Genomic DNA, 14,629 nt, shown 5'->3' with positions numbered 1-14,629 from the left:
AATTCAAGATTCCATCATCACAGCAAGTCATCCAGTTCCTGAAACAGCAAAGCAGCTGCAGACCATCACACCACCACCGTGTCTGCTGGCGTCACATTTTTTTTATTTTGAAATGCTTTTCTAGTTTTACTCCAGATGTAACAAAATTGCACCTTCCAGAAAGTTCCATTTAATCTCATCAATCCACAGAATTTTTGATCAGTAACTGTTTGGCCTCGGAACTCTCCAAGGATGCCATTTTTGCCTCCCCGGCTTACAAAAATAACTTGTATTTTGGAATAAATGACATCTCAATAGTGCCATTTATCATGCCTATGGAAGGTGTAACAGCATGACACATACCCTTTAACTCAGATCTGGCTTTAATCAGGCCTGGGGGTGGCAGTTGAAACTTTCTAAATAATTACGGTTAATCTCAATTAATCATGATTTATCGAGCAGAGCAATGACCCATTCTTACAGGTCCAGACGGGCTGGTTTGGATAATTTCCAGAAACAATAAAAATGTGATGGAGCTAAAGCTCTGCTGTTTATTATTTCCAGGCATGTTCGCAGGTTTGTTCCTGTTTGTGGCACTTCCATCACCTCATGCCTTCCACTGGAGGTTGTTGTTACATGTAGAGACAGATCTGCTGTGTATGCAGCGTTCTTAGAACCAGCACAAAGTGAAGGACGTTCTTGCCGTTGGGGGGGGGGGGGGGGGGGGGGGGGGGAGTTGATAAGAGGACAGCTCAGTTCAGCGAGGAGCCCGAGGAGAAGTCAGCCCAGTCCTGCTGAAAAAGGTGCAGAGCAAAAAAAAAAAAAAAAAAAAAAAAAAAAAAGTGCGCACGAACAGCCTCTCGGTTTTCTGACACCTCAGCTTTGGTCGTGGCGGCGTATCGTCTCTGATATGTCCATCAGCGCCCCTGTCCGGTGGACGTCACTTTAGACGGGATGTTTCTGCTGTGATCATGGAGTTTTGCTGTCCTTTGGTGGCGGACACGTTTCCGTTTCTCCTCCACTGGTCCAGTCCTCCCAGCACCGCTGACTGGTTTCCAGCGTCGCACTCCAGCGTTTCGGGGACACCGGAGACCCGGTGGGCGGCTCTGGAGTCCCAGGAGCCTGAAGTACCCGAACTAAGCACCTGACAGGCAGGTAAGGCTGCAGAGACCCGGGCGGACCAAAGAGTTCAACCAGCTGTGTTTTATTTGGTCATTGTTTTGCGTTTTAGTGCTGGACATCCGGTTGAGTAACGCGTTGTTTTAACTCATTTGGGAAACGAGACCATCAATTGTTCTTTTTTTAAGATTATAATGATGTTTTTAAGCTTTACGTTCTTGTTAAATTAATGCAAATGTTTGATAACCTTTTACATCCACGAGGCTTTTCTGAAATAAACAAGGAAACAAAAATATAATTTACTGCTCAATTCATGTCTTCTGCAGTTAAGACCACCAGAAGATATGATATTTTACATGAGTGATCCGGTGTTGTGCCATAAATCGACTGGCTGCCAAGATTAGCCCCCGCGGGATCGCGCACGGTTAGGGTAATTGCATTTCTAGACGAAATTCCCCGGGATTTTGCCTTAAAACTCGGCATATGTAGCAATATGGACATTGAGAAAGCAGAGATAACCTCGTCCGGTACTTAAACAGATGTTTATCGCGGATATTAGTTTTTTCCAGTTCGGAAGTTGTTTTAAGTGTTGCTCAGGGCCGGCTCTGGGTAATTTGGTGCCCAAGGCGAGAGTGCCCATTTGCGCTTTACATACCTCTGCTTTAGGCCCTTTTTTTATTCCTCCTGAATTCCTTCGCTTTCGGAATGCTGATCCCGATGGCTTAGGTGTTCTTTTCATCGTAAAAGATATCAAAAGTTTCAACGCGACGACAACAGGATGTCCTACAGTGTGAGTGTTACCCACGCACATGATCTACGGCACCCTTAACGGTCAAATGCTTCGGAGCGGTGACCCAAGCGGGAGCTCGTCATGCAGCCAGATCATTAGAATTTAAATATTGATGTTTTAATTTCATGTCATTTCAGAGGGGAATTTTGAGCATGTAGAGAGTGCTTTTCATATTACAAACATATACATTTAATACACTTATTATTTATTTATTTTTATTTTGCGCCCTATCCATCAGATGGCGCCCCAGGCGGCCTCCTGTGTCGCCTGTCTGCAAAGCCGGCCCTGGTGTTGCTATTTGTCTTAAACGTTCACAATGAGGATATATTAATCCTTTTTTGCAATATTTGCGATTGAAAGGTGGTTTGTGGTTAGAACTGGCTTTCTTTATGTTACAGCCTTGATACTAAAAAATTAGGGCTGTAGCGAAGCCTCGACGAAGTCGACGGCTCGATTCTAAAAATTTGTCGACGTCAGATCCGGAAGTCGACGCACCGCGCCCACTTGTTGCATCCCCAGGAGTTTGTAAATAGAGGAGGAATCTGCCTGTTTTTCCTCTAGTTCGCCCTCTTCTCCGCCTTCACTAACATCTCCGCCAAATACCGAAGACCCGGAACAACGTCCGTCCACTACTAGATTATTTTCCTGTTTTTCCCCTTCGTCTCCCGGCAACGGACAACAACTTCCGGGGTCAGATGCGCTGCTTCGTGTCTATCACAGACGTAGAAAATCACCGGGAGCGTTTCTCCCTTCATTAAGGAGCTTCTTTCAGACATTAGGAGAGCTGTTTTGGTGGTAGCAGTCTCTCCTCCGTGCTGGTCTGTTTGCTGCTGGGTGTTTTTGGTTTATTTAAACTTGGTAACTTGAACTTAACGTTGGTAAAGCTACTGTTAGCATCTTCGCTAACAGCTTCTTGCGTTGGGATAAGCTGTTACGTTTTGGTTTAGAGTTAATCTTTTTTGTGGTGTAGATCTCCCTTTTATTACATTTAGAGTGTTGTGGGTTTTCGGTTTAGTGTAAAATATCACCTGAGTTTGGTTTAACCCGTAACACCACTCGCCTCACGCACATAAGTGACCAAGACAAGCAGCATGGAGACACTCCATCTTCTACCACCTCTCAGGCAGCAGCCTGCACTCCCAAGTTCTACACGTCACCAGAACATAACCAACCAACACAATAAAAGCATGGAAGGCCTGTAGTGTTTATTCTCTTACAGTAAGAATTTATCAATTTTTTTGAGGAATTTATTTGAGATTTTCTGGTTTTTGTTAATTGTGCAATAGAAAAATAATCGTTAGATTAATTTTCTAAATAGTCATTAGAATAGTCGACTATTCGATAAAATAATCGTCAGAATAATCATTTTAAAAATAATCGTTTACCCCCAGCCCTATAAAAAATAAATAAACAATGTAAAATGGCACCCTGTATTGAATGTAAACGTTGTATAAATGGAAATAAACAATTCTCCAGCGATTTGATTTTTTCCCCCTTCCTTTCTTTAGTCCACTTGACATGGAGCCACAGCTAGTTTGGGGCACATTTTTACTTGAAAAATAGTATTTAAACTGATCAAGCTTTAGCTTTACAATGACACTGTGTAGGTTACTATCTATACATTACTTTGCTCTATTTAAATGCGTAAAAATATCTTTAAATTCTTTATTGATGATTTAATTGTAGACAACAAAAATGGCATTTTACTTGCCAAAAAGTGATTGAATCGCTCAGTTTTTCATGGAGGCTAAAATTGACCAAATAAGGGTTTTATGTATTATCTGTTGATGTTATTGTATTCATACTGTCTACTGTATCATCATACACACCCCAAAAATGGCAAAAAATGATCATTTCCCTTGCCAAAAATTGATCAGTGTCCTGGTCACCTGTAAAGGGTTAAATTTACATAAATATTACTTTATTTATTATCTCTTGATGTTATTAGTCCCAGGATGCTGGGTCTCTTCTACATTCATAAACACCCCAAAAATGGCAACAAAGGATCATTTCCCTTGCCAAAAATTGATTACAGTGTCCTGGTCACATGTAAAGGTACTTGCTTATAATATTACTTGCTTGTTACCACATTCCACCTGGCCACAATAAAAAAACGGCTATTATTCACCTCCGCCGACTCCGACACCAGCCAAAATATGATACCCGGCAGTTAATTAATTACAGGCTAATATTAGAGGATTTACGGTATGCCGAGTTTTAAGGCAAAATCCCGGGGAATTTTGTCTAGAAATGCAATTACTCTAACCGTGCGCGATCCCGCGGTGGCTAATCATTTTTTGGCAGCCAGTCGATTTATGGTACAACACCGGTCCTGAGTTCAACTTAACCTGCACGTTATAGTTGTTTCCCTGCTTCTACCTGATTCAGTTCAATGTGCAGAAGTCTGATAATGGCTCATTGATTAAAAGCAGGTGTGTTAAAGACGAAAAAACATTTAAATCCTAGTGCACTGCTTTGCATCATGCAATATGAAATCAGCTGGACATACAAGACTCAGGCCTGACTCGGAGAAAACAGAGCACCACTCAAACCCTGGAGCATCCTTTACTAAATATAACAACAACAACAAAACTATAATAATAATAGTAATAATAATAGTAATAATAACAATAATGACGGTTTACATTTAGCTGAGTTTCTGTTGATGAAACATTCAGAGAAGACTGGGGGTGGCTGCAGCTGAGATATTTGCACCTTTCTTTATTTTGTTTAACATTTTAAACCGAATCCAATAAATTAAAATTCTGCTTAATCTAACAGTGTTTCATTAAAATACTGCAGTATTATGATATTAAAGAAATGGATAACCAGAAAGATAAAGAGTTAGGGTTTTAATTTAGCATGTTTTCAATGGTGACATTTTCACTTTTATTGAAAAATAAAATAAAAAAATAAATCCCCTAAACTGAGGTTTTTATCTCATGTTACTGAACTTGATGAGTGTTAAACTTGCTGGTGGACGAGTGAGTTTATATAAAACTCTACAAGCAGATCACTCCAAAGTCCTACCGCACCACTTAACCTAAAATATTCCCTCTTCTAGCTTTCAGCGTTTTAGCATTTCAACCCAAATTTATTTCCAAATGACACCGTTGTTTTTCAGTTTTGTTTTAAACATATTCGTCATTCTGATTCATCCGTGGATGTTTATTTTTATTCTTGTTTGTCAAATAGTTCACACCTGCACTCCTGCCTTTTACTCATGGTTCATCTCCCTCCTGGCCCTTCTGTCTCCTCACTGCATCCACCTCCCCATCTCTTCATCCATCAGTTCATCTTAGTGTTTCCAATCTCTGTTTGTCAGCTTAGCAGAAGAAATCTCACTTTAGAGGAATGAGACAAACCTTCTGTACGGTTAAGGTGGAATCAGAAATAAACAGAAGGTACCCAATATGAAAAGTCAATGTAATATTCATTAAAAGGGACAACATTTCAAATTTAAGAGAGGTAAAATAAAGACAGATCACAGTATCATTATTTGCCACCATTTTGCAGAAAAGTTACATTCAGAAGTACAACAAATAATTAGAACCTAAATTGGCTTCACTGGAGGACTTGAATGATCAATACAGACTTCAAGGCAGAGAGGAAAACTATCTCTGCCTGACCCAAACAAAGTCTTGTTATCCAAATCTGACGCCAAGGCAGCCTTGAGCTGCTAACAACAACCCCCACAAAGGAAGGAATGCAGACAGATGCTGTGAAAACCCGACCTATCCCCCGCCTTCAGATTGTGGACTTCTGCATAGCGAGGTCATCAACCTGCAGGAACTCAATGTGCTCTGCGCTCCTCCCATGACCTCCCCCCCACCTGTGGATACAGTTGGCTGAGCGCCACACAGGGATGCTCCCGCTAGGGAAACAGGATCCCAGCCCCCCCCCCATCGGAGTCTCATGTTGTGAATTGTGATGTTTGTGCTTATATGTTTGAGGCGGTTTTTTTTTTTTTTTTTGCATAGTAAAGCTACGCCCGGCCGGGGGTAACTCTGGTATGCCGTTTTTTTCCCTCCCCCAGTTTATCCTCATGTAATTCCCTTTTCATCTATTAAGGTAGCGCGACTCGTGTTGCGAAGGACCACAGTCACCAATTCTTGTCATGTGTCTTGTCCATGTATGTCTGATCTCTGAATTGTGTGTACTGAAACTCAATTTCATTTCTCTGTATGTCTTGCACATGTGGTAGAATTGACAATAAAACTGACTGACTTTTTGACTTTGAAATATGAAAAGTTTTCATTTTTGAGACCAAGTAGAGGCAATAAGATAAATGTAAAAAAAAAAAAAAAAAAAAAAAAATCATGTTATCAACTAGATGATATGGCTGTGATGAATAGTAAACCATTTCAATGTGTTTTGTCGTAATAACAGAAAAAAACACTACTTGAAACTGTGAAACACTGATTATTGCTGATTATAATAATAAATAACAGTAAAAATCGGTCACTCTGAGTTCTTCATGCAGGCTGAACATGAAAATAGTCTCCTACATCTGCCTCCTGCATTAGCTCTGATGGATAATAGATGGATCTATAGGACAGATCTACGACACACTGTCACTTATCGTTCATGGACTCACACATCTTGACCCACGACTGAGAAGGCTGTTGTTTGTTTAGCGTCCAGGAAAGAGCAGAGAACGTTTTGGCTAGTTGAAGTCAAGCATTAGCAACACCACAACACAACAGAACTCCTTCAGGCTTGTGGTTTTTGTGGAGATAAAACATCAACATTGCAAAGCAAACATAGTCAGTGGTAGAGTCGAACTGCTGTTAACCAATCGCAGGCGAAATGTCTAAATATCAGGAAGTAGGACTCAAATCCTGTCGTCGGGAGTTACTCTCTTCTCCAGCTGAATGGTACTTTCTGAAAAAGGTGCATCTGGCCCCCCAGACACTGACACCAGTCAGTGACTTTATGCAATTTGCTGGGTTTCTTATATAGGAAACATTTTTCTGATTGGCTTAATGAACAGACCTGTATTGAAAAGTTTACCATGCGAAGTGCCTTGAGACAACTCTTGTCGTGATTTGGCGCTATATAAATAAACTTGAATAGAATTGAATAGAAAATTAAAGCATAATTGTCACATTTCTCCCTGCAAAAATAAGCACTTATTTTGTCTTAACCTTTGACTGACAGTCACATTAATTTCTACCAATTCAGCCTTTCCTGGGATCCACTGATTTCCCTCTTTCTTATCCATTTTTTTCTTTCCCTTTCCTTGCAGTTTTTAATCGCAATTCTTTATTTTTTTATATCATTATCATTCTTTTCTTCTAACTGTAACCATTTATTTAATCCACGTGTCAGATACAAGGCCAGATGCAAAATATTGAGTTTGGCCCGTGACTTCGTCCCAGTTTTTCATTTCGGCCCAGTGTGAATTTGAGTTTGACACCCCTGATTTAATCATTGGTTGAAGGTTTTTTTTTTTGTATTTTCGGACTCATTCCCAGTGAGAGTTGGACTCCACCAAGGCTGCCCTTTGTCACAGATTCTGTTCATAACTTTTATGGACAGGATTTATAGGCGCAGCCAAGGTGTTGAGGAGATCCGTTTTGGTAGCCTGAGGATCAGGTCTCTGCTTTTTGCAGATGATGTAGTCCTGTTGGCTTCTTCAGAACGTGATCTCCGGCTTTTGCTGGAGCGGTTCGCAGCCGAGTGTGAAGCAGCTGGGATGACAATCAGCTCCTCTAAGCCCAAGACCATGTTCTTGAAACGGAAAACTGTAGAATGTCTTCTCCATATCAAGAGGAGCCAGTTGAGGTGGCTCAGGCATCTGATTAGGATTCCTCCTGGACGCCTCCCTGGTGAGGTTTTCCGGGCACTTCCAACCGGGAGGAGCCCTAAACAGAGACCCAGGACACGCTAGAAGGACTATGTCTCTCATCTGGCCAGGAAAGGCCTTAGGATTCCCCCGGAGGAGCTGGCCCAAGTGGCTGGGGAGAGGGAAGTCTGGGCCTCTCGTTGGCTGCTGCTCCCACGACCCGACTCTGGATTAGCGGAAGAAAGTGGATGGATTATGAATTTTTTGTTCTTGTGAAGCGCTTCGTGATTTTTATCTTGAAAGGTGCTATACTGTATATATTTTTTTCTTTCTTTTTTTTCTGTTTTTTACATCTGCCCCTTCCAAAGACTAAACTTATAAGTCTAGTTTAGTACAGAAGGCAGGACAAGGGCAGCAGCTCACTGAAATATATTGTCAAAAAATAAGCTCTTGCTCAGTGTCAACTAACATTGGACATCCAGTCTCTTAAGCTCTTCGCTCCTTTTATAGCAGCATTGTTTGTTTATGTTTTCTTCATGTGGCCGATTGACCAAATAAAATTATTTATCGCCTATGACAAAATTTTACAATAATGTCTGATTTTCAAATCAAATCAAATCAAATCAAATCAAAGCTTTATTTATAAAGCGCCTTCCACAACCCTGTCATTTTAACATGTTTTTTGATATACCTCGTATCCTAAACAAATCTGATATTTTGTTTTTTATGATATTATAGTAGGGATGCACAGGTATGAAAATTTGGGGCCAGTTTTAGATATCCAATATTAATACTGCTGTTATTGCAGTAACTAATAATTTCCTTACATTTTTGACACCATTTAAAAGGGACCACATGCCCTACATTGCTCCTCTGCCTTAATTTGTTCACCGCACAGATTGTTCACAAAGCACAGATGTGGACACCTTACCAAGAATCTGTCTGGCCTATCTCCATCTTTGCATTTCCATCTGTTAAAATGTTCCAGTTTGTCTCTGCAGTCCCAAATTTGCAGTCCTACCAAAAGGATGCATCTCAGTATGTCGCCAGTGGAAGTCCACAGTAGGTGTGGTGACTCATGGAGTTTATTTTAATTATGCTTCTCAGAACAAATCTACTCGATCTCCATTTCTTAACAGGGAACAAGTTTTATTGTGTGTGTGTTGGTTTAATTGGTTTAGTTGTACACTGGTAGGGTTGTTTATGTCATAATGTTTTATTGCTAAATGCAAACACAGCAAAAGTGTTCTGGTGTATGTAGTTATTTATTTTTTGTAGAATGGTTGGTATTCCAGATCAATTCTCCAAAGCTCTAGCCTTTTCCGAACGATTTGTTTAAAATAAAAACATTCTATAAATGTACTCAGATTATTTCACATACTAATGGTTCAAGAGGTTCTTGATGAAGCTTGGTACATTTTCTCCTCAACATTTCCTGGCATCTAATATGACATCGCCCAGAGACTTAGACTCGCTCCCATGTATTGTAGACTCGATTTTATGGTTATATGTTACAAAGCCACCAATATTTCTCAACAACTGGGAATTAAATTTATTCTCAACAACATTTTGATCAATATTTCCAGAGATTAATAGTAAAAACTACACATTGTCTCTTTAAATTTTCTAAAATTTTGAGAAAATTTGTAATTTAATTTACTTTATATTAGCTAGGGATGCACCGATACCGATACTGGTATTGTTATCAGACCGAAACCAATAGCAGTATCGGTAGAATTTAACCGATACTAATGCAGTTGCCTGAAAATGGCTTCACAGTAACTTGTCATTTCTGTTCACCTATTGTTTTAGTTCTGCGATCATTTCTATTAATATATTTTATTTTTATATACCTCACAGTCTTTTCTTGTTGAAAGCAGAGAAGAAAATAAAAATAAAATTCATTGCATTTTTTGTGTGTGGTAAAAGTATCAGTATCGGTAATCGGTACCGGCGAAAACTCAGATCCAAGTATCGGAATCATATCGGTTTGGAAAAAGTGGTAATTCCTAATATTAACCTTAATTTGCACTCATACATAATTTGAACCCTGATTGAAGAAGAAGAACCTCTCTACATTCTGTGGTCGTTTTCTCCACCGTCTTTTAATGTATTTGAGCTGAACTCAGACCAGAGAACCTGGCAGCTTTTCTGCAGACATTTTATGACCTTCGTTCATAAAACGGTTTAAGTCGCTGGGTGAATGCAAAGGCAGACAGTGCTGAGTGACGATAGTTTTCAGTGGTATTCTGTGATCCGTGTGACTCGATTCATCCCTACAGTGGGTCACTTGCATGGCTCTAATGTCCCATTAGTGTCATTATTGTTTCCACAGTTCTCCCCAGACTCCTGAAATCCATTCATATGTTGATGTTTAGCAACCAAAGTTCTTTGTGTTTTTGATTTTAGAAGTAAATCGTTTTAGCTGATCCCTAATTCTTTTACAGACTTTGGCACAAAGCGGTGAGTCGTGACCCATCTTGCTTGGAGAGACTAATGTGAAGTTTATCATTGTCCTTGGCACTCTTTTAGACACAGTTATGTGCCAAAAAGTGACATCATAAGACCTGATGCTTGGGTGCATTTTTGGTCATTTTGGCTTGTCATACACCTTGTGAATCTTACCAACTCGCCACCGGTGGTTAATCAGAATCAGAATCAGAATCAGAATGAATTTTATTGCCAGCGCTCTTTTCAGAGCATAGGAACTTCACTCCATAGTACAACCTGACCAAGGTTACACACACACACATATAGACAAGACAGATACAGGCAGACCATGGGAGCAGCCATGACGGCGCTCCTTTGTAGATGAGTAAGGGAATACATGAGGGAAGTTCAGGGAGGGAGAAAAAAGGCATTAACAGGGTTACACCAGCAGGGTGTAGCGCTCCAATGCAAATAACCACCCGACATGTAAGCAACAAACGTCACAGTTCACAACATGAGACCCGGTAGGTAGGGGGGAGGGGCTGGGATCCTGGTTTCCTCAGCGGGGGCGGCCTGTGTGGCGCTCAGCCAACTGAATCCGCAGGTGGGAGGGAGGTCATGGGGAAGCACAGAGAGCAGTGAGTCCTTAGCTTGATGACCTCGGTGGAGATCACAATCTGAAGGCGGGGGGGTGGGTGGGTAGAGATTCACAGCATTTGTCTGCATTCCTTCCAGCGTGGGGTTTTTGCATGCAACTCCAAGGCTGCTTATGGCGTCAGATTCGATAACAGAACTTTGTTTGGGTCGGACAGAGATAATGTTTCCTCTCTGCCTTAAGTCTGTATTGATCATTCAAGTCCTCCAGTGAAGCCAATTCAGTGATTAAACATCTCCACACCGTCCGGTGACCGTTTCCGAGATGTTATCAATCCTGCGCGCTAACACCGGTAACGCAGCTAAGACATTGTCCAGCTTGCGATTCACCTCGAGCAACGTCCCAGTCTGTGAGGTATCCACACGGACGGTGCCGTCCATGGTTGCGGGTCGCCCTCCAATCTCTCCCGTCATCCAAATTTTACGGAAAGCCAAATATCCTCCCACTCCAATCAGAAGAAATCCAACGATCATCAGGCCAAATATCCACATATCTTCAACGTCCTCAATGGACAGCTGAGAGAGACAGATGATATTCCACTTTTTCCAGGAATCAAACATATATCCCGCTGCATGTGTCCCCTGAGGACAAGCGTGAGCCCCCTCCTCCATACTCATTGTAGAAAAAAATCTTATCAATCGCGTTGAATGACCAATTAATTAAGTCCATGTTGAAAAATAAAAAAGGTGATTGCAGAGGAAATGCAGAGAAGCGCTCTGTAGGCAGACGGGACAAAAAGAGCCTTGGGAAAACACAGATAAGGGAGCAAAAGGCAGAAGCGTCTGCTCTCTGTGAGCGCCGGAAGGAGTCTTAATGTAGTGTTTGGGACAACAGGACAAGCAGTAAGAACATTTCTGCTGTATGCTGGGACTGTTTCCCTGGTACTGTACTGCTGTCTAAACACACAAATGAACAGAAACTGCCATTTTGACGTCACATCTTTACAGCTTTTATAAAGATTAAAGACCAAGTTCACTCGTTTTTGATCACATTTTCAGTGGTTTCTAGTATAGATGAATACCTTGTAAGTTGATATCTGACAAGCCCAGGCGCTCCTTTTTCAGGAGGTAGAAGTGATCCAGAGTGGAACACAGCATGCTTTGGAGTCTTATTTCCTGATTTTTTTGACATCTTGCCTCTGATTGGCAAACAGCAACACGACTCAACCACTGTTTGCTCTGCAATGTTGATGTTTTATCTCCACAAATAACACAAGCTTGGTGGGGTTCTGCCATGTTGTGGAGTTGCTAACGATTAGCTTCTGCTAGCCGAGACATGATCTACTCTCTCCTGGACACTAAATCAACAACAGCCTTGCCTGTCAATTGGGGAGTCCATGAAGGCAAAATTTTCAATGTGACCTGCAAATGACTGACTTTTCTAATCCTCATAGAATCTGGGGTTACAAAACGTAACCAACGTTCTATTTTGTATAGCTCCGCCCTTTAAGCCATCACCTGTTGGATTAAAGGCGGAGCCAGATATAGTCAACGCCACACTGGTTCAGAACTAAACCTGAGAGGACTCAGAGGTGCCACCTAATAAACCTCTACAGCTGTCAGCGTGCGTAAACATGAGAGAACAGCTGGAGGACATGATGACAGCATATGATCAGGGCATAGCTGATAAGAATCAACCCCAAGGTTGACTAGCAACTGGTGGGAGAGAAACTGTCACGACCAAGAGGACACAATTTGATATATTGTAAGGACATGTCAACAAGGGTGCTAAGAACACAAGGATGACAAAAACGAAACTGCAAAGTTTCTGATAAGAACTTTCAGCGACAGCTATGATTAAGCTGAGCTGTGTGTTAGCACCACATTAGTAACTAGGCTGGTGGACACATCTCTGAGGTAAAACCAAGCCCCCACAATGCGGCTCTAAAATTGGTCTCAACCCAGAAGTACCAAAAATTGCAGTTCCACCCTCATCCACTAGGGGCTGGTGTCAGAAGCGAGCAAATCCTCATTGACTCCCATGTGAAAAATGCCAATTTCACAGCAGAAATAAACATGTTTACAGCCTGGTTCCAAAACATGTTTTTGGTTTAAATTAGCCAGTTTATACTCATGACAACTCTGAGGGGGGTGAATTTTTTTTTCCCACTCTTCTGTTTAAGTGTATTAAAAGCCTAAAATTCTGTATAATTAATGAGCATCAGACCCACGTGACCACAGAGCTAGCTCCGTGGAAAGGCCTCAGTAGAGCCTCGGTCTGGCCTGGAAACTGCTCCGGGATTTTGAGTCTCTGTGTGTGTGTATTCTTGTTTGGATATTTTTTGTGCAATTGTTGGACAAAATGACTTGCTGTGGCATTAATTGCACTAATAGAGCATCCAAGGAGTCTCCACTTCATTTTTTTCAGTAAGTAAAATTATATTTATGTATTTTAGGTCACTGCCGAGCTGAGCTTAGATTTTAACATGTACTGTTTAACCATGAAATTTAAATGTAATAGGGTAAAACCCAGTGCATTTAACATAATGCTGCACTGTAGAAAATGGGTTGAATAGAACATGTTGGTGGAGCTGGGTTCCCACTATCAGCTTGTGGAGCTCTCGGGAGACCGATGTTTCCCACCCGTTTCTCCCCTCCCCGCAGCTCGGCGCATCTCTGTCTGATCGCGGCTTCTGTGTGCTGCGCGGGCTGCCGGCTTGTGGAGCCCCAGATCGAGGGAGATTATCAGTGGTCTTGTATGTCTTCCATTTTCTGATAATTGCTCCCACAGTTGATTTTTTTCACACCAAGCTGCTTGCCTATTGTAGATCCACTCTTCCCAGTCTGGTGCAGGTCTACAATTCTTTTCCTGGTGTCCTTCGAAAGCTCTTTGGTCTTGGCCATAGTGGAGTTTGGAGTCTGACTGTTTGAGGCTGTGGACAGGTGTCTTTTATACAGATAATGAGTTCAAACAGGTGCCATTAATACAGGTAACGAGTGGAGGACAGAAAAGCTTCTTAAAGAAGACGTTACAGGTCTGTGAGAGCCAGAGATTTTCCTTGTTTGAAGTGACCAAATACTTATTTTCCACCCTGATTTACAAATAAATTCTTTAAAAATCCTGCCATGTGAATTCATGGATTTTTTTTCACATTCTTTCTCTCACAGTTGAAGTGTACCTATGATGTAAATTACTGACCTCTGTCATCATTTTAAGTGGGAGAAGTTGCACAATCGGTAGCTGACTAAATACTTTTTTGCCCCACTGTACACAAAAACTGCTTAGAGCTGGACACAATTGTCCTGCCTGTGTATTTGTTGTGTGTTGTGTACCGTTGTTCCTCCATTCCCTCCTCCCTCCCTTTCCCTGTTTGTGTTATGCCTCTTTTCTCCCTGCCTGTCCACTCCAGTGCGTAAGAAAATGTGGTCGAACAGGCCACACACATAATAAAGGCTACTGAAGGAATATCTCACATCTTTTCTGGTACCCTGATCAACCATTCTGTCTGCTTCTGCTGCCCGGACAGAACAGGTTAAAAACAGTTGCCATTGGATAAAGAAGTATGGACTTTGTTTTGGTGATTTACTGCAGTAGCATTCCTGTGTTTTGTATACTTTTTACCTCTGACTCTTTGCTGCTCCGGGTATCCATAAACTTTTTAAATTTCTCAGCTGTTTGGGAAAACGAGTGAACAGATTTGGTTTCATGTGCATGGCTCTCCTCAGTTTTACTCCCTCAGCTATCTCTCTCGCTCTCACCTGAATGCTTTTTGCTACCTTTGTACCTTTTTATTAATGTGCTCTCACCACCGTTGTCCATCTGGGAGGAAATATAGTTTATATCTATCTATCTATCTATCTATCTATCTATCTATCTATCTATCTATCTATCTATCTATCTATCTATCTATCTATCTATCTATCTATCT

At 41.3% G+C, this 14,629-nt stretch overlaps 1 protein-coding gene across 1 annotated transcript in view; it reads left to right on the top strand.

Annotated features, from left to right (window-relative positions):
- Nucleotides 1–949: 949 nt before the first annotated feature.
- Nucleotides 950–14,629, top strand: part of cacna1ab (calcium channel, voltage-dependent, P/Q type, alpha 1A subunit, b) — a 257,104-nt gene continuing 243,424 nt past the window's right edge. The window contains exon 1 of the mRNA XM_054743533.2: nucleotides 950–1,134. The gene's annotated coding sequence lies outside the window, so the exon portion shown is untranslated. The remainder of the gene's footprint in view (nucleotides 1,135–14,629) is intronic.

The sequence above is a fragment of the Nothobranchius furzeri genome, chromosome 4 (genome assembly GCF_043380555.1).
Source record: "Nothobranchius furzeri strain GRZ-AD chromosome 4, NfurGRZ-RIMD1, whole genome shotgun sequence".
In the NCBI taxonomy this organism is placed as follows: Eukaryota; Metazoa; Chordata; class Actinopteri; order Cyprinodontiformes; family Nothobranchiidae; genus Nothobranchius; species Nothobranchius furzeri.
Note: the sequence above shows the minus strand (reverse complement) of the source record. Positions and strands in the feature narration are given on the sequence as shown.